This window comes from Dermacentor silvarum, chromosome 3 (genome assembly GCF_013339745.2).
Source record: "Dermacentor silvarum isolate Dsil-2018 chromosome 3, BIME_Dsil_1.4, whole genome shotgun sequence".
Lineage (NCBI taxonomy): Eukaryota > Metazoa > Arthropoda > Arachnida > Ixodida > Ixodidae > Dermacentor > Dermacentor silvarum.
The window spans coordinates 218,088,122-218,106,639 of NC_051156.1; positions in this window are offsets into that span (position 1 = coordinate 218,088,122).

Consider the following 18,518-nt stretch of genomic DNA (forward strand, 5'->3'; position numbering starts at 1 on the left):
ATGATACGTCCAGCATCAGGATTCACCAAAATCTTTTCTTACAGACAATTATCACGTAAGAATGTTTTGTGAAAATGGGCCCCGTATCGTCAAAGCCCTGTCATTCAGTTTCCCTAAAGCTGTCCGGAGAGCAAGCCTCTCGCCGAAGGAACCCCACGTGTCCCTCCTGGTAAAATTCAATGCGCTTGAAGAACAAAAGCGAGGTAAAGCAAGGAAGCAACTGAATCGGCGGGATAATGCTACACAGCCTCGCTAATAAGGCGTAAAAATAGAATTGAGCGATGCAGCAATACACATTGTAATCGAATCTCAGTTACAAATCATACGGACGTCAGTCAGCCTCAGAGGTGAGCTCGGCAATTGCCGCAACGCACGCATGGCCGTGGCCCACAGCTTCGGCGTCAGCAAGCGGCCATGCGTCCAGCCAAGAACGGCAAAACAAAGAGAAGAAAGCCAACAAAAAATGCGCACCATTGGCGGCAGCATCGATTGAGCGTTCGGCAACGATCGGCGCACCTTTCCGAAAAACCCTCGTCGACGACTTTTTTTTCTCCCCCAGAGCAGCCAGCGCACGGCCCCGGCTCTAGACGTCGACGACGACGCAGCGGCGTCAGAGTTTCCGGGCAAGAACCCCCCCTCCGCCACCACCACCTCCTGGACGGACCGAGCGTTGCACGCGGGGCATGCACGCCGTCGGTGCGCCGCCGACGCCGCGGAATAATTTACGAACGCGCAGCCGACATGGAAGGGGAGAGTCCTCCGATCGAGGGAAAATAATAACCAGGTGTATCGGGGACACACCAGAGGGGGCAGGGACTGCGCCAATCGGACGGCCTCGAAGAGTGGGACCCTTGTCTACTCTCACCCCCACCGCCTTCGGCCACCGTCTTCCATGCACTGTGCCTGCTCAACCGCCCCCCCCCCCCCCCCCCCCCCTTTCAACTCCTGAGCTAAGTCAACGACAACGACACCCCAGAGGTCGCCTAGCAACAAAGCACAGCTTTTTGACTGCCTCGTGCGGCGCAGAAAAATAAAAGCACCTTCGCGTAACGGTCACGATTTCCCGCGGGAAACATTTGTGCCTGTACGGTTTGATTGAGGAGTCGGTAGCGATAGCGTTTTGTTGTCAATAAAGAAAAAAAAAGCAAATCTAGAGGGGTCATTGGTCGAACAACGTACGCGATGTGCCGGAATCCTACCTGCTAGGAAAGATAACGAGTGACGAAGGCTCGATGCTGGAAATATTGTTTGGCACACGACACTGCAAGCGGTAGTAGCTGGGCAGAACAAAACGATAATGATAGACGAGAGTTGAAATAGCGCAGTAAGCCCACAAACTAAATAATAGTTCATTAAAGGAAATCACTTTGCGTGTTCGTGTGCATTTCCATGCATAAACATTCGATTACCCCTGGTACCCAATTTAGACTATCGGCATAATATCAACTCGGTAAGTGAGGAAGCAGAAAGATCTGAACAGTAACGGAAACTGGTGGAATTTTCTCAGAAATTAAAAGGACTCTTGATTATATAGTCATCAAATGAAGGATTGTGATAACATTAACATCAACCGCGAGATACTACCAGCCGCTTCGAAAATCCCGCAGGGAGGGACAGCGGTAAGTTCCCTTAAAGCTTATCACTGAATTTGAGCTTTTCTTTCTTTGGCGACAGATGTGCGCTTTATTGCGCCATGTGAAGCTTTTTCTTCCCATTGTCGTGGCCACTTCTGGTTCACCACATCAGAAAGAGAGAGAGAAAGGCAGAGAGGATAACCAAGTTACACCTGCTTTGCTACCCTACACAGGAGTAGGGGGAAGCGGGCGAAAACATAAAATGAAAGTGAAAAGGAAGAGGAACTGAATAATAACAGCGTTCGCCGCAAAATCAGCAGCGTTCACCACACAACCGAAGGCGGTTGAAAGCTCGGGCGTCTTAAAAACTGCAGCAGTCAAGCATGTGCTGGGCCAATATGCCTGAGCCCACCCAAGAGGCCTGGACTGGGGCTATAGCTCCGTTGGAAATAATAACTGTTATTTTCTCGTCCTCCGCACAAAAGCCTAGAGAGAGAGAGAGAGAGAGAGAGAGAGAGAGAGAGATTTTACTTACAGGAAATGGGGGCAGAGAGGTCGGCCTAGCAGGCTACTCTGCACTGTGGGAGAGGGAAAGGAAGTGAAATTACAGTGACGAATGACGATGAGGAGAAGGGAAGGAGTGGATGCGTGTGTATAGCGAGATACGGAAGAAGGGGAAAAGGCAGGGAGGTTAACCAGATGGCTAGATCCGGTTTGCTACCCTACGCTGGGGAGAGAGGGGAGGGGGAGGCAAAGTGACAGAAAAGTAGAGAGAGAGAGAAAAAAAGGGGAGCACAGTATACATTACTCAGCGGCCCTATAGTTACGCCACTAGTCCAGCCCCATGGCATGCAGGAATTACAACAACGCTTTCACTGCCTCGCAGTTGTAGTGTCAGGCCAGGAGTATGGCGCCTAGATAGTACCGCTTCAGCAACGGCAGCGCTGCTATCAAGTCACCCTATAGCCGTGAGCCAAGAACAGCGCCTTCCGACAGTGGTTGCCTGCCGACGCCTAGCTAGGAAACTGTCCTGCGTCCGTCTCTCTGAGACATAAGTTAGTTTTGTTGCTTGTTCTGCTCTGGCATTACTTTTGTTTTGTTTTTCTCTCAATATCCCACTTAAACACTGCTTCTTAAGCGACGCTTCGCGTCCTCTTCTCGTACAAATAAATAACCTATTCCCCGCTCAGCCTTAGACTCGGTCTATTCCGCAACCTCGCCTTTTGCGCTTATCACAAAGAGTAATGCGCTTCTGCCGAGGCGTGCCCTTCGGCGCTGTCACATACTGAAGAGCTCTTCTCGTGATTCTGACAACCGCAGCTCTCGAAATGCACTACGCGGGCGTTCACAGACACGACCCATTCGAACTCGAGATGGGCAGTTCGCTCGTGCCATACGCGCTACGCAAACGACACCGCCGCGACGGACCGCGCGCGTATAACCGGAAGCTCCGTGGAAACGTACCATAACGCTCGCGCAGCCCTTTTCCGGCCGACGCTGCTCCTGGCGAACCCTCTACGTTCCTGTTCGATCATGCGTGCACGTAAAGCCGATCGGCTATGATCTTGGCTGGCCCTGCCGACTCGGATGCATTATGGACATGGCCGTTCGAAGGCCATTAGCCGCGAGCATGATTACGGCCTCGCCGGTTCGCTCTCATTGCCGTTGGTAGGCACGTCAGCTTGCGCAGAGGCTCTCGTCTGTTCGGACAAACAGACGACGCTGACGGCTGACTCTCCGGCGGTGTTTACCGTTTCTATTCCGGAACGTCTCGCTTAAGGGAGAAAGCCCGCCTTGAGCGTCACCGCTTCCTCTCTCTGCTCACGATTCTGGCTTTAGGGGCTACGCTAGGAAACGATATTTTTTCACGGATATCAGTTTTAACGCAAATACTTGAGTCCACCTGAATGAGTGGACGTGACGAAAGAAAATTGTGTGCGCAGCCCATAGTCAGTCGGCGTTACTTTCTTATTTTCACGTCGCATCTTTGTCAACTGCGTCGTCCGCATGGCGAGATATGTAGTTAAGTTTAACGGGAAGGTTGCTTCTCTCGTCCCGCTATTGCATCGCAAGTTGACGTGGTGGACAGCCGCAATGTTCTGACGTCAGAAAGTGCCTGCACTCTGAAAAAAAGTGTACACCCTTTGGGTCGTATCTTGTCCCCAAACAATAAACGACATCTGTCTTGTCCGCATTTCCTTTCTTTAACGCTGCGAGCCCGGTACTTCCCAGTCACGAATGGCTTGCGCGTTATCTGCGTGACACAGCATTCTCGGCAGGAAAGTAGCGAGCACTGAGTTTTCAAGAAAGGAAACGCAAGCAAGGCAGATGACAATTACCGTTTGGGGACAAGATACGTTTCAAAGGGTGTAAACTTTTTTAGAGTGTGTCGGTCGCTTCTGCGACGTAGCATTCCGTCACACAAAAGGCGACAGATGAGCCGCAAGTACTAATGCCACTTCGGTAGCACGTGAACTGTACACTATATCTTCTTATTATTGTGATTGTCATTATTATATTAAACTTCTCTATTTCTTGCGGGGTGTTCCCCCGTCCCCATTACCGTGCTTAGGAAGCTAAGCTTCACAGTCAATGATGAATTTAGCGTCCGGCACCTTGTTATTTTTTCCGTGACCTGTATCAATGTCGGGTGGACGTACGTAGGTACCTAGCGCCGAATTTTCAAAACATTTTGTTCCAGGGAAGTGCTTTCAGTCAGCCGGCCGTCGTCACTTAACATGATCGATAACGCGATTGGTCGGCGCCTTTTCTCACGAACCAATCTTGTGTACGGAGTGTGTTGAGAATAGGGTCCTTGATATGTACTACTGAATACACATACTGCGACAGAAACGTTGTCTGCGCGACTTCTTCCGTCGCGCAAAAGTCCGTGGGAGGGGGGGGGAGGGAGGGAGCGAGGGGAGGCGACGTTTAGCTGTGGCACCAAATGCGTAATTATGTAAAAACGTTGCGAGGCGAGAAGGTAGCAAACACTTCCGACGCTGCTCGACGAGTGTCCCGTTCTGAACTCGTCGAAAACCTCCGAGCCACCCCCAGAGGCACCGGCACTCAACAACGCCGCGCGCGTTCGGTGCGAACGCGGGCAAAACGCCGACGGCATCGACAACAGTTCTGCGCGTTGCTGGTGCTGCTGCATGTCCAAGTTTATACAGCTGACAAAACTACTATCCTTACTCCATACAGCTCTCTACTGATTTGCTATCGCAATTGATGCTTCGCCTTTCGGGTGAAACTGCGACATTTTTTATTAATTTTTCTTCCTTGATATCCACGTGGTATACGGTCGTCTCGCTACCCTGAGCGGACCAATCACCATTGCTCTGGCGCTCTATGGCCATAGTAGCCTTTGTACCATTAAACACCATAAATCACCATCATCATCACGGTCGTCTTGAGAATCACGCTGGAAAACGAGGTCCTCGCTAACGAGACTATACAGAGACCACAACTTGCAACCAGAAATCGAATCACGTAGGGCAGTTTCAGAGCACTGCAAGGACCGTGAGACACACTGTGTACTACGAAGGTTTTTCACTAAGTGTATATGCCTCGTGTTGACGTGCAGCCGTAGGAGTAAGGGTGGTCTCATACGTCGCCCCAGCAGAATCTTGCGGCCGCATCAGACAGCTAGGAACCAAGCTCGCAATACTAAACTTGGCCGCAGCGATGCGGCCGAGCCGAGCCACTCAGTTATCGTGGGTTGTTCAACGGTCAACGTGCGCCACGACATGTACAAGTATGGAGAAAAAAGTTTTTGTCATAGAAAGGATAATACATCCAAGTACACGACACCGCGGCTGCTTTCAGAAGTATAAAGCCCCTGAAAACAAGAATAACGGAAAACAAACGCGGCGCCTCTCGAACCACTCCGACTGAGACGCCCTTCATTTCCCGTTGTTTATTACGGCCTGCCTCACTCTGAACAAGAGTGCGCATACGACCGCTCCCATCTTCCATGTCGAACTCTCAAGGCATAAAAGGCTATTCGAGCAAGCGCGCGAGCTTACACGCTGCGTCAGCGAAGCTCAAGCTAAAGCACCGCGCCGCGCCGGCTCTCCCCTGAAAGACGTCTTCTCTAGCGCGCCCCCAAACAAGTATGCATCGAGACCGGTAAGCAGCTTTTCCGCCCGGTTTCTTGGCGAAGCGCTGCCTCGTCAAAGGAGTGCCTTCGTTGTCCCCGAGATATCTCCCCAACAAGCTGCAGGAGATTATTGAGGAACTATGCCGCCGGTGCATGTCTCGCACTAATCAATAAGCAGGCCGCCCCGTCTAGATTCACTGCGCACTACGGGAAAAAGGGGCCCCGAATTCCCACCGCCCTCTGCTTTTGCACGCGAGCAGCGAAGAGAACTTGCGCCGCGTGCGTGCGTGTGCCTGGTGAAGCGTTACTCTCGTCGTAGCGTTCGGTGAGAACTCGCTGCTTCTGCTCATTCTTGTAGTATTCAGAGTGATCCGGCGCTATATCTTAAAGCTGGCAGGTATATCTCGTCGTCACTGCGTGCATCAGCCGTAATGAAGAGCGACTGCCGACTTCGTGCACGGAAACAGCAAAGTGTCACCCCGTCTCTAAATGACTACAAAAGCATCCAACGATGTTTCGGTGGCTCTAAAATGAATAAAGCCACGCACTATGCAAGTCTCCGCAGTTTAATTATCTCTCCCTCTACGCATCAGACAAAAATTGTTAGTACTAATAGATAACTGTAACTATAACGTCTCAAGTACTTGAAACATATAATGAAACCTATACATATCGCTTGGTAGGTGGCATTGCGAATGAGCTCGTGCCTGATGGCACCCATTCGTGTGCGTCCCTGTTTGTATCGCGGCTTGACGCGTGAGTTGTGGTCTGCGATAGAATGACTACCCTACAGCTGTCCAAAATTGACCGCCAAGACGATCGGCCCTTAAGAACGAGACTAAGTAGCCGATAATAAATGCAGCGATTAAATAACCTCCCATCAGCCGACAATGCATTCAACGAGAGAGTATATTACGCGGTCCGGCAATCGATGCCCGCGTTCGAGTACAGATGAGAAAAGTAAACCAAATAAAAAGCGTTGAAAAGCAAATGAGCCCTTCTCTTTTATTTTTTCTTTGCTGTTGTGATGTGCCAGCTGAAAAGGGAATACGTCGTCTTCGTTTATGAAGAAACGGCAAGCCACGTGTATCGGCAATGTTGACTGATTGAGAACACGTGTATAATTAGCGTCATGTTGATCGAATTGGCCTGATGGCGGCAGATTAGAAGAGTGCGGATGGTCATACAAATATTAATACGCGGCCCTTTCATTTCAACTCGTCGGAGGAACAGTTGGTAGAGCCAGTGCTTAGCGAAGAGTTGGTGCGTTTCACTGAGTCAAAACAAGGTGTATAACAGTGGCATTTCAGAAGAGGCTCAACCACACTTTTTAAAGCGAGACACTGAACTGTTAGTACTAAGTAACACAGGCCCCGAGCATTTAGAAAAAAAAGTGCGTTATTCCTGTTGACGGTGCACGCCCTTGACCTTGACATTGCAAACAAATGACCTTTATCCGGTTTTACTCGACCTTACTGTGTTGCCTGCGAGTACACGTTTCTTTTAAGAACGCCCATTAATTCCTATTGGGATTGCCGACGGTACCAATTATAACACATGTGGCAAAGAAGAAACCCTAAAGCACCTCCAGCGTTTGAAAGATAAAGATCCAGCCAAAAGCACAACGTAAGCATGCAAACACACGACGGGGCGATGCTTGTGTGTGTTGTGTTTTTTGCTGGTTTTCGCCAATCAAGTACCAAATGGCCCAGGTCTTGCACCTGATACCTCATCTGTGACTGGCCACCATACGAATATTAGAAGCTTGCCATTCGGAAAGCTTTAGGGCATATAGATGATAGGCCTTTTACAGAAAGGATAATTTTGGGACCACGGCCATCGTGCGTCTGCAATGTCCAAAGCCATAAAAGTGCTGCTGCGTTTCTTGAGACGCACCAGCCTGCGTGACAGCTTGCGATGAACTGAACAACAAACGCTCTAGTGCGCGTGTGTGCGTGCGTAATGCGAACTTCTTTCCCTCTTCTCATATTGCAGTCCCATTTCCCTCTTCACCTGTGCAGGGTCAGCAACCGGGCTCAGCCTGGTTAACGTCTCTGCCTTTCCCTTTCTCACTTCTATCTCTCTCGTTGCGATAACAAACCACTCACATTTCACACTACACAGCTGTGTCTGGTCAGGGAATCGGAGTTGAACCTTCTTCTAAGCGTATAACTTAGGCGGAAAACCGACAAGTTGAGGTAGGTTCCTGAAAGAGAAAGTTTCCATACAACTGACTGTAGCCTGGTGCTACGAAAAAAACAAAATACCATGCATGAGGATTCCTTCGAAACAAAGTTCGGAGTTTGTTTAAGAAAACGTTCGTCCTAATCAGCGTAGAGAATGTTAAAGTATCGCCTGGCTGGCTTATTAGTTCCAACAACTAAGCTAAGCAGAGATGACAGTGTGAGAATGGATTATTAGTCAACTGGAAACGTTCGCAGCTAAAAGAAAACCAAGCTTCAATGTTACATTATGCCACAATCGGATTGATGACAACAACTTTCTCTTGCCCCTTTAGTTCCGTTAGATTTACAATTAAAACACCTTGACAACAGTAACGTGGTCTGGAAGTGAATTTAGCGCTTGATTGCACGGTGCATCGGTTTCCACTGCTGGCTGCTTCAAAATCTGCCCTCATAATAACAACAAATTTCAATTAAATAAGTAAGCTTTTATTCACAACGTTGCCGAACTCCCATAGCGCCCCCGTGAGTTCATATCAAATTTCTGTTTTGCAACGTACGCTTTTAAGCTTTTGATTTCAAAGCTTCATTGGTAACTTTTTTTTTCTATCTATCTCAGCCGCCGCATTTTCGGAAAGATTGTCTATAAAGACTTTATCACAAGACAGAGCCTATACGACTACGAGGAGTGCACTGGCGAGGTCAATCACGACCACGGCTAATGGCCAAACGGAACGACTCCGGGCATAATCAGCTTCCGGCAAATCGATTACAGTCGCCGTATATTCCATGGACCTTAGCGTGCAAACGTATAACAATGTTCCGACTTAATGTCCCAGACTGACATGCAAGCTGCCCTACACAGTTCCGCAATATGTAACTAATTAAAGTATCGCATTACGATCAGTGTCTCTGGGAAAGCTTAAGAGTGCCTTCGTGGCGCGGAACCCACAGGCTGCTGTAGTGTACGTGTATGTTTCGTGTCTGTGACGCGCAATGTGCGCATCATTTCGTTTCTAATCATTACCATCTGAAGTAGCACGCTAAGCGTTCCACCAGGCAAACGTCTCAACGATTCATTAGAAAGCATCTCTCTCTCTCTCTCTCTTTCTTTCTTCTCTCTCTCTCTCTCTCTCTCTCTCTCTCTCTCTCTCTCTTATAAATATACGTAAAGTACGTGATAGCTCTTCCTTTTTTTTCCCCAAAGAATTCAGTACTTCATAAACTCCATTTCGCGACTTTCATGCGTAGTACTATCTACCAAACACCAAATTTTATTTAGATGCTGAAATTCTAAGATAAACTGTCAGGTGGGACTATCCATTCCTTCACATCATTACTTTTAAATATTTACAGAAACGAAACCTAAGGCTTACAGTTCTGCTTAGAATTTGTCATTTGTTCTCGTAATATTTGTGAACCTAAATCCGACCAGCTAGTTGCAAAACGGTGCACGCTAATCTTGGCGAGACGCGCTGAGAATGAGAAGAACGTCCAGCCGCGCGAAACCAGGCTGATATGCAACAACGGCTGGCGCAACACGATTGCAAAAGACTAGGGCTCCATTCACAAAGCTTCTTGTTCGTAAGCATCATTTCTCATTGTCCGGTAACATTCGATAACATCTCGTAATTTGCTTTAACGACTGGTCGGAGCTCTCTTTCTTTTTTCTTTTTCTTTTGTAACTTGCCATTCTTGTTTATGATTGCACAGCATTTGTTGCATAGTCACAGTTCTCCCTCTCTCAAGACATTTTTTTTAAAGAGTCACTGAACTTTCCACTTGACGGCATTTCCGCTGCGACACTATATGCACAAGAGGTTGTCGTATTAAATAGAACAGTTAATGAATATGCACAAAACAATTTTCAGCAGAAATATTGCTTACAACATGTCAAAGTCATTCCCGAGTCCAAGAAACTGCCACTTGGTAATTTTTTGCGTTACAAAAATACGAAAATGGTGTTAAAAAAAATTAATGGCGATTTAGCGGGAAATGCGAGAGAGATGCGTTAGCGTTACGTCCCACCTCTCTGAGGTCCGGGATCCATGGTTTTAAACCGTGTTCACCACATTGCGAAGTGTTGTTCGGGAGCTCACTCGACACACGTCCTGCCTCTTCGAGGAGGGAAGTGCAGCTCAAGGTGGTCCGTAACAGACCACCGTTAGTTGCACTATATATATATATATAGTAACGACGACCACGGCGAAGAAAGCAACAGGACAAACGCTGGACTTGCGACGTTTGTTGAGTCGCCCTCTTGGCCAGTTATGCTCGTTTTGTGGCTTTTAATAACACGGCATACCACACCAAACAGACCCAGCAACGCACACTACTAGTTTTCCATCTCACTGCTAAGAGCGAAGGCATGTAACGATTGGGGACGCAGATCAGCAGCTCCCATTCACATCGGTGTACCGTTGTAGTACGTCGAGGTATACATATAGGGGGGAAAGCTATAACATATACAAAGCAGGAACAGCTCTCGCACATGTATCGTGCGCGTGCCGAAAAAGCGCCGAGCGAGCCGCATGTGCTGCGAGACGATGTCCCTATCAGCCCGGACAGCAGCAGCATGAAGCATCGCCCCCCACTCCGCGATTCGCAGAGATGGGCTCGCTGTCTCTCTCTCTCTCTCTCTCTCCAGCGGAGTGCCGACGCGCCGCGCGCGAGAAACGCGTCCGTATCGGCTCGCCGGGCGCTGTTTACCCAGGTTCGTTATGACCGATAATCCTAATTGAGCCCCCGCTGCAAGCAGCCGATTATGTGACGGGGCCCGGCGTCGGCCACTACACAAGCGGAGAGCGCACGCTCGGGAAAGGGCGGCGGCTCGGCGCCCCGGGGCGCTGTAGCTTCATCAGTCATGCGCCGATAGCATCGGCCGGGCCCGACGGCGGCAGCGACGACGCGGGCGCCGCTTTCGACAGGGAAGCACGACTTTGTCGCTGCGCCGTCGACGCCACGGCGGCGGCCGCCTCCCGTGTACGCGCTTCTCATTCGTATTATACCGCCCTGATTGCCCCTCGCGAGGAGCGAGCGAGTCGCGCACAGTCAAGTCTCAGCGACCCACCAACCGACAGGCCGGCGCTTACTGGAGCCGCCGCGGCTCCGAAACGCAGTAATTCCTTACGTTATAATATCCACCGTGAATCATGGCGCGCGCGATCCGGCCCACGCCCGAATGTCGTGGGCGAAGCTCCGTGGACGGGAGAGCTAAACGGGTTCGGCCGGAAGAGTGATGCGTGTCGCTTAAGGGCTCTCCGGTATTCAGGCCTAATAGTGACGCCGTCCGATTGGCTTAGTGGGGATGGAGATACGGGGATCGCGCGTATGAGGAATATCAGGACGGATCTCGGTGCATGTGAGCGCGCCGTACAGAAAGCGTCAGTCAATCCTCGCCGACAGTCGCTCCACAGTAAGCACAAGGCAAGGTGTTTTATCGTCTGCATGACAGAGTGCATGTGCGCTCACTTATATATTATGCAGAACGGCCTTATTCCTGCAGCACTTCCCACGTGCGTTTTCTTTTCTTTTCTTTTTTTTTTGAATATCTTACTTTTCTTTAGTGCGCTGATCTAGTATCCGTACTGGGATTACACGCATATCAGAACCGGACGACCGTGACTGCGTCGTAAGTGTCATTTTTCGGTCGCCGTTATATTTCGCACCAGGTGTGACGGCCACAACAAAATTCGTTCGCGTAGGCCGTTCCTAAGTCTTGATAGTAGAAAAACAGTACGAACACCTGTAATCGTGTCCCCGTTAAATCATCCCAATCGTATCCCCGCAAACGCTCACGAGTGTATCACTAACATGTCTGTTTGCTGTCGCACAAATTTTGCTGTCGCACAAAAGCCACACGCTGGAACTTCTAAAATGAGAGCAATCTCTTACGCCTTTCCAAAATCAAGCACTATGGTTGGGTCAGAAATGCAGGTTATGCATGGATGAAAAGCTCCAGAAAAAGGTGGCCACTCTGAACCAAAAAAACTTTTTTTTTCTTTTTTTCTTTTCGGTTTCACTGTAGATTGAAATAGAAAAAAAATTACATTTGGGTTTAGTTCCGGTTCACAAAAGAAAAAGAAAAAAAAGAAGAAAAAGAAAAAGTTCTAGAAAGTTTTAGGCTCGTTTCCGGTTCGACACCTGGTTAAGCCCTCTACTATGGCCTTGAGATGTGTGACGTGAAAGTGATACTGAAAGAAAAAAAAATAAGTTGAACTATATTAGTAAATTGGCCATTTACAATACCAAATAAAAGAGGAATCAAGACGTATTTTTTGTCATAAGAGGGGTATTAATATTGATGTAAACATACAAAGACACCAGGAAGAGAGAAATGGAAGCGGTCTAGCGATTGTCTCCTAAAATGAACACCCCGCCCACCCACTTGAATAGGAGAGAAATAAATTAGTCGGCCCTTCTACTCCGTGAAGATGGTTAACCAGCGCAGCTGAAACGTGCGGCCCCGGTCTTTATCACTGGGTTAATCCCGAGCGTTCATTAAAGTATTTCTCAATTATGAGGTTACACACACGTTCGGCTGTTATGGAGAGAACGACGTCACTGACGGTTTGCCCGCAGTGCGCCGTTGTCGCTTGCGTTCGATGCCTCGAGTTTGCTTGGCGGCGTGGTTAGCAGCATTCGTCCTCCATTGCCGCTTGAAATTCTTCGAAATTAAATTCCATGAAAATTAAATCTGTCCGTTACGTAAGACAATGAAAGGCTCATACCCCCTTAAGCAATGGCTCATACCCCCGTAAACGCGGCCTCCCCATTAGGACGACAGAAGAGAAGTGAATTTCTACGCTGGAATGATGAGCGGCAACGCAGCCAGCTATGGAAGAAGACGACGACGACGAACGCGGGAGCCGGGGCACGAGCGCAACCCGAGGGGCGCCAACGAACCAGCTGCGGAAGAAGACGACGACGCTCGAGCCACTGCTGATGATGATATTTTTCCGCACACAGGCGATTTCGCCTAGCCATATAAGATTTCGCCTAGCCATATAAAGCTTCGCTTTAATGAAAGAAAAGTGGACACGAAGGAGATTTAAAAAAAAAAAGAGAGAGGAAGGCGCACCACAACGCGTTACATCACGCGCAGAATACGACCATTCCATACGAGTCTAATGGTTGATAAGAATTCTAGTACATCTTTGTGAGCCTCAACTCGAGTTGAAGCAGGAGCTTTCGGAAACAAGCAATCATTATAGGCACTGTTCGAGCAAGGTTAAGTTGCTGGAATTTGCTCAGCAGCACACAGCAACAATTGCCAACAGTTGGACATTCTAACAGAAAGTGCTCAAGCCTCTCACCGTAGTAGTGTCCACAAGCCATAAACGAAGGGCTCGGCGAACGTCCTTGTCTGTGTAGGCGATGTCAGACATCGACACATCCGATGCGCAACTCAATTAAGCAATAGAGACGCACTGCGGCGACTTAAAGCAGGACCATAGATTGGTGTAGTGTACGATCCCCTGGAGACACGCTCATCCGGGTGTGAGCGCTGTAGGTGTTGGCGTGTAAGAGGAGGCCCGATAAGCCAGAGATCACGCAAAAATGAAAAAAAAAAGACTGGCGACGCCGCTTTTAAGTTCTGGCACCGACTCCCTGTGACGTCACAGATTCTGACGGTGTCTAATCGGGCTTAGGTAATTTTGCGTCGGTAAAGATGGACTAAATTGTAATCTAAAGAAGACAGAGACCAAACTTAGCAAGTCTCAAGATATTTTACTGTGCCATAACGACCCAAATACAAAAAAGAAAAAAAATCAACTTAATATCAGTGACGTCACAATGACGTACCGGCCACTGCGGTTTCTACGGAAAACTTTAAAAATTTTAAGTTTGGCATCCATCCTCTCTCCTAGTAACAAACTTCTTGCCGCGCAATTAATGAATACAGAGTTTGAAAGAATATCAGTGTCCAACTGACCAAGTGTTTCTCTTTAGTGTCATTTTAAACCTCGTAATTTCATTTCGAATACTTGAAAGGGGGTATATGTTAAAAGTAAATGGTTGGTCACCGGTGTTATAGGGTAATACAAACGCTGCCATAAAGTAAAGACACCTTGCACCGGCCAGAGGGCGTTTCGACGCTTTCGATTATCACCCCAGCGTCGCCGACAGCGGCCGCTATAGATGCGAATGATGTGAGAGGAGATTGCAAACACGAGAGTGACCCATACGCGTCATCGCTCGCCTGAGTATAGAGGGTTTGAGCTGCACGCTTATGGTCCGTTCCACTCAGACCGGCATATGCTAGCAATTTTCACACAACCGCTGAGCATTACCACTAGTGCGCATGCGCTCAACGCTCAATGGCGGCATCAGACGGAGAACGCTTCCCTAGCTCCGCGTAACAAACTGAGCGGACCGTGAGAGCGCGTCTACTTGGCTTCTTGGTCGTTCTGCAACCGAACTGACAGAGCGTCGCTCGTGTGGCGCCAAGACGCGCTTATCGAATGCGAAATCTACGCAGTTCCTTGCAGTACCTTAGCGCGTGAAATCTAAGCGGAGCGTAAGCGGTGCTAAAGTGTTAAGCACCGAGCTTTGCCGGGCTCGCTCTTCTGATCGCAATAGCTTAAACGACCAGTCAGTATGCCGAGCATGCGCACTTGGACAACGATCTCAGACACTGGTGCCTCGTGATCAAGCGATCGGAGGTCTCACGGCGAATACGCACCGCGTTTCTCCTATTTCTGCTTCCACCTCTCGCTATAGGCTGTGTGTTTTTGGCTGGTTCTAGCGCTGCTGTCACTGTGGGGAGCTTCAGCGCCAATGTTCTTATATATAAGCGACGCGAAACTCTTGCAGGTCAGTGTTAATTCGTCACGACAGAGTGCGCTTTTCGGGAGTAGGGTAGCAAACCGAATCTTCCCATCTGGTTAACTTCCCTGCTTTTACCATTTCTTCCGTCTCTCTCTCTCTCTCTCTCTCTCTCTCTTCGGGCAAAAATTTGCTCCCTGCTGGCGCTATGCTTGAACTTCACTTCGGCGCGTATGCAGAGTTCTCGCATCCACCGCACTGAGTCTGTGACGCAGGAGAAGAAAAAGAAGGGAAAGATTGAGCGTAAGAAAATGCGACTGGCCTGGCGACTGGCTCTGGATGCTGGCACCGCACCGAGTCACGGCGGTCGACCGGGCTTCCTGACGGTGCTGACTCAGCGTTACTCGCTTGTCAAGGGGATTAGGGGGGACCGCCCTCTCCCCCGCTTTCTCCGCGGTGACGTTCGTTCCCGTCTTCGGTCTCGCCAGCGTCGCTGCCCCCCGAGCTCGCGGCACCCCGCCGCTGGGTTAGAACACGAAGAAAACCGAAATAGCAGAACAAGAAAAAAGGCAAGTCACGAAAGAGGGTGGCGTACAAGCGAAGCAGCGAAGGTGCTTAAGCAGTCACGCCGAGCCGTTTCTATCTTAATTTGTGCCCTTTCATCTCTGTCTCCTTCCCTCAATCATGGGTTGCAATTAAGGGAAGCGGAGAGAGCAGGTGGCTTATGCACGCGTTGCCATCAACGACACGCACTGACTTACTACGCATTTTGCTAGAGCGCACTGTATGATATTTATTATTTACCTCGCGGGAACTGTAAATTAGTGGAGCGACTTGCCTGCTGGAATTGCAACATGCGAAATTTTTAAAAGCTCGTGAAGCACTTTTTTTTTTTGCTTATGTTGCCGATTAGTGAGAATTATGAAGCGAGAACTTTGTACTCGTCGTTATCATCATATTTTCTGTCCAGTACAAAGGAAAAGCCTTTGGGATAGATGTTCAATTACTTCTGTCCTGCGTCAAATCTACGCCCTCTAGGTACGGCATAATTTTATAACAGTTTTCTTTTTCTTTTATTTTTTAATTAAATTATGTAAGTAGATGTTGGTGCCCCGCAGAGGAGCAGGCAACTCCTCTGCTCCGAAGTGCAAACAATAGAGTAACAACCTGAGAAAAACAGAGCCGTAGCAGCGAGTTTGTACTAACGTTGAGATAAGGTTCGTGCTGTACACGGGTGTGTAATAAGCTTCTTGCCACATTTGTCCGTGACAAACCGTGTTTATCTTTTACTATAGCTCCGGCCTTCGTGCTGTTTTTTCTCCCACATACCTAAAGTGATTGTGTCTATCCTGCACTTAGCAAAGTGAAATATCCACAGCCATGTCTAGGCTAACGAATAAGGAGACAACGGGCTCCAGTTTTATAATTGAGGTTCGGTTTGGCACGAGCTAACAGAAACAGGCAGGAGAGGTCACGTGCGTTTTTGTGGAGCAATAGCACTAGTGATAGAGCGTCGTACAAAAATTATTAGAGATATTTCTGGGCGCTATATATATATATAGAATTAATTTCCAAGCAGAGATACTACTACGCTACCATCAAGCGGTGGACAGAAGCCACGACATTGTATTTCAGTGGCTACCTGGGCATTGCAACATTACTGGCAATGAAAATGCCGACAAAGCTGCCCGTGAGGCACATGGAGAACGTGAAAACACACCGATACCATTGTCGAGAACGGATGCAGCGCGGGACCTCAGAGGTCTTGCCCGTATTATTACTCTAAGGAAATGGAATACACCGGAGTTCACCAACCGGCGCCTTTATGCCATGGACCGACATATGAGACTACAACTTTTACCGGGTTTTAACCGACATGAAGAAACGTTACTGTGCCACCTGCGAGTAGGGGTTTCTTTCACGAACGCCTATCTCATTCCTAAATGGAATGGCGGACAGTGCCAATTGCAACACATGTGGTGTTGAGGAAACGACCAAACATCTCCTGTGTGACGGCCCCACTTACGAAGATGAGAGGAGTGCCCTTGGGACAGCTTTGGGGCACTTAGACGACAGACTTTTCATAGAGGAGATCTTGGGCCCGTGGCCTTGATCGTTCGTCTGCTATGTGCAAGGCCACAAAGGTACTACTGCGTTTCTTGAGAGAGAGAGAGAAACAACTTTATTGAAATAAAGATCGTGCTTGGTTAATGACTGACTCAGCGATGAACGCATGTGTGTGTGACAAAATTATGGTGAGAGTGCAAAGTGTGAACTTCTCTCTTCCTTCTCCTCTTTCAAGCCCCTTACTCCCTTCCCCAGTGCGGGGTAACCTACCGGACCCAGCCTGGTTAACCTCCCTGCCTTCCCCTTGTGATTTTTTTTCTCTCTCTCTTCCTCCAAGCAATCGTATTTTTCTAAACACAGCGAAGCAATGTGTCTCTGCGCGCACGCATAATCAATACACATAGTTGCATTTATAAGGCAGCATTTTGTTGAAGGCAATCAGTTTGCGAAGTCGCAAAGCCGTTTTGTAGTCAGGAGGACGAAGTTTAGCGAAATCAATATATACGACTCACTATTCCCGTGCTAGTCGATTCGCCGCACTTGCAGCTCGCTTAGACACTGGGGCCGGAGTTCGCTGTAGTGATTTTCGTAGGAAACTCCACGACACTAGTTGCCTGCGCAACCGAAGCATGGGTAGTTGCCTTATGCGCATGTTTACAGTACATGCAGACTGCACGTCTCTTAAGTTCCGGAAGATCCCTCGTCAAAGTACCTTGATCTAAAAGTTGCAGGCCGTATTTACAATGCCCTTTTTTTTGTCGTCAGAACTGTTTGCGATTAGCCAGCAGTGTTCCTGAATAATATTATTAATGTCACCATTGGCAGGCGCCCCTCTGTTAGTAACACACAGCTCTACCAACTGCTTTGTGAAAAATGGGTCCACTTTCGGTTTACGTTTGCTGCGCATTGCACGTTACTAAGGTTACGCTGTTGCTGTAGTCACTAAGTGCGGGTTTTCTTTGTGTGTGTGTGCGTGTGTGTGTGTGTTTTTCCCAGTGTCTGAACTTGACCTACCGTAGTGCATTTAGCGTGATGAGCTCACGCCTCGCTCACAGATGCTGTTGAACGTGGCCGCTTTACTTAAGCATTTCGCGTAGCACTGAAGGCTGCGAAGTAAAACGCACGAAACACACGAAAAAAAAAAGAAGTCAGACGTGGAGGAATTTCAACTATAGCTCTTCTTTCCCCGGGTAGGACTACACAGCACTATACAGCAGCCGTAAACTTACTGGTTACTGCCAGTTAAGGTAGGCAGGTATAGGTTTAGCTGGTGTCCACGCGTGCAGAGATTACCAGCAGCTTGCTCCCGCATATTTCATTTCACTTGAGGTAGGGACACGCACAAAAAGTTTTAAAAATAACGACAAAAAAAAAAACTGGCCGCCATCTCGCCCTGCGAACGTGAATGTCTCGCGAAGCTGTATCAAACACCACACATGGTCGAGCATTGTAGTCACGCTGTTCTTCTGGTGTCTCTATTTTCATGGTCATACATACCACCACCACCACCTGATTGCAAAAGAAAGATGTGCCGTTTGCCTTCAATTGTTAGCCTGGTGTTTTGTGTTTACGCCACGAAATTTTCCGACCAACGAGAGGTATACAGCTGCGCTGTAAAAGCACGCGTTATCACGTTAAACAATAGCACAGTTTTTGCAAGAACAGAGAATAAGACGAAGCAAGTGAAAATTAAGAAACATTGATACACCATCGCGACCCTGCGAAAGTGGATGTCCAGCGAAGCTGTGGAAAACCGCCACTACAACTCCAGATGGGGTAGTCTATATAAATGCGAAATCATTATATGGTTCATGAAGCGAAAAA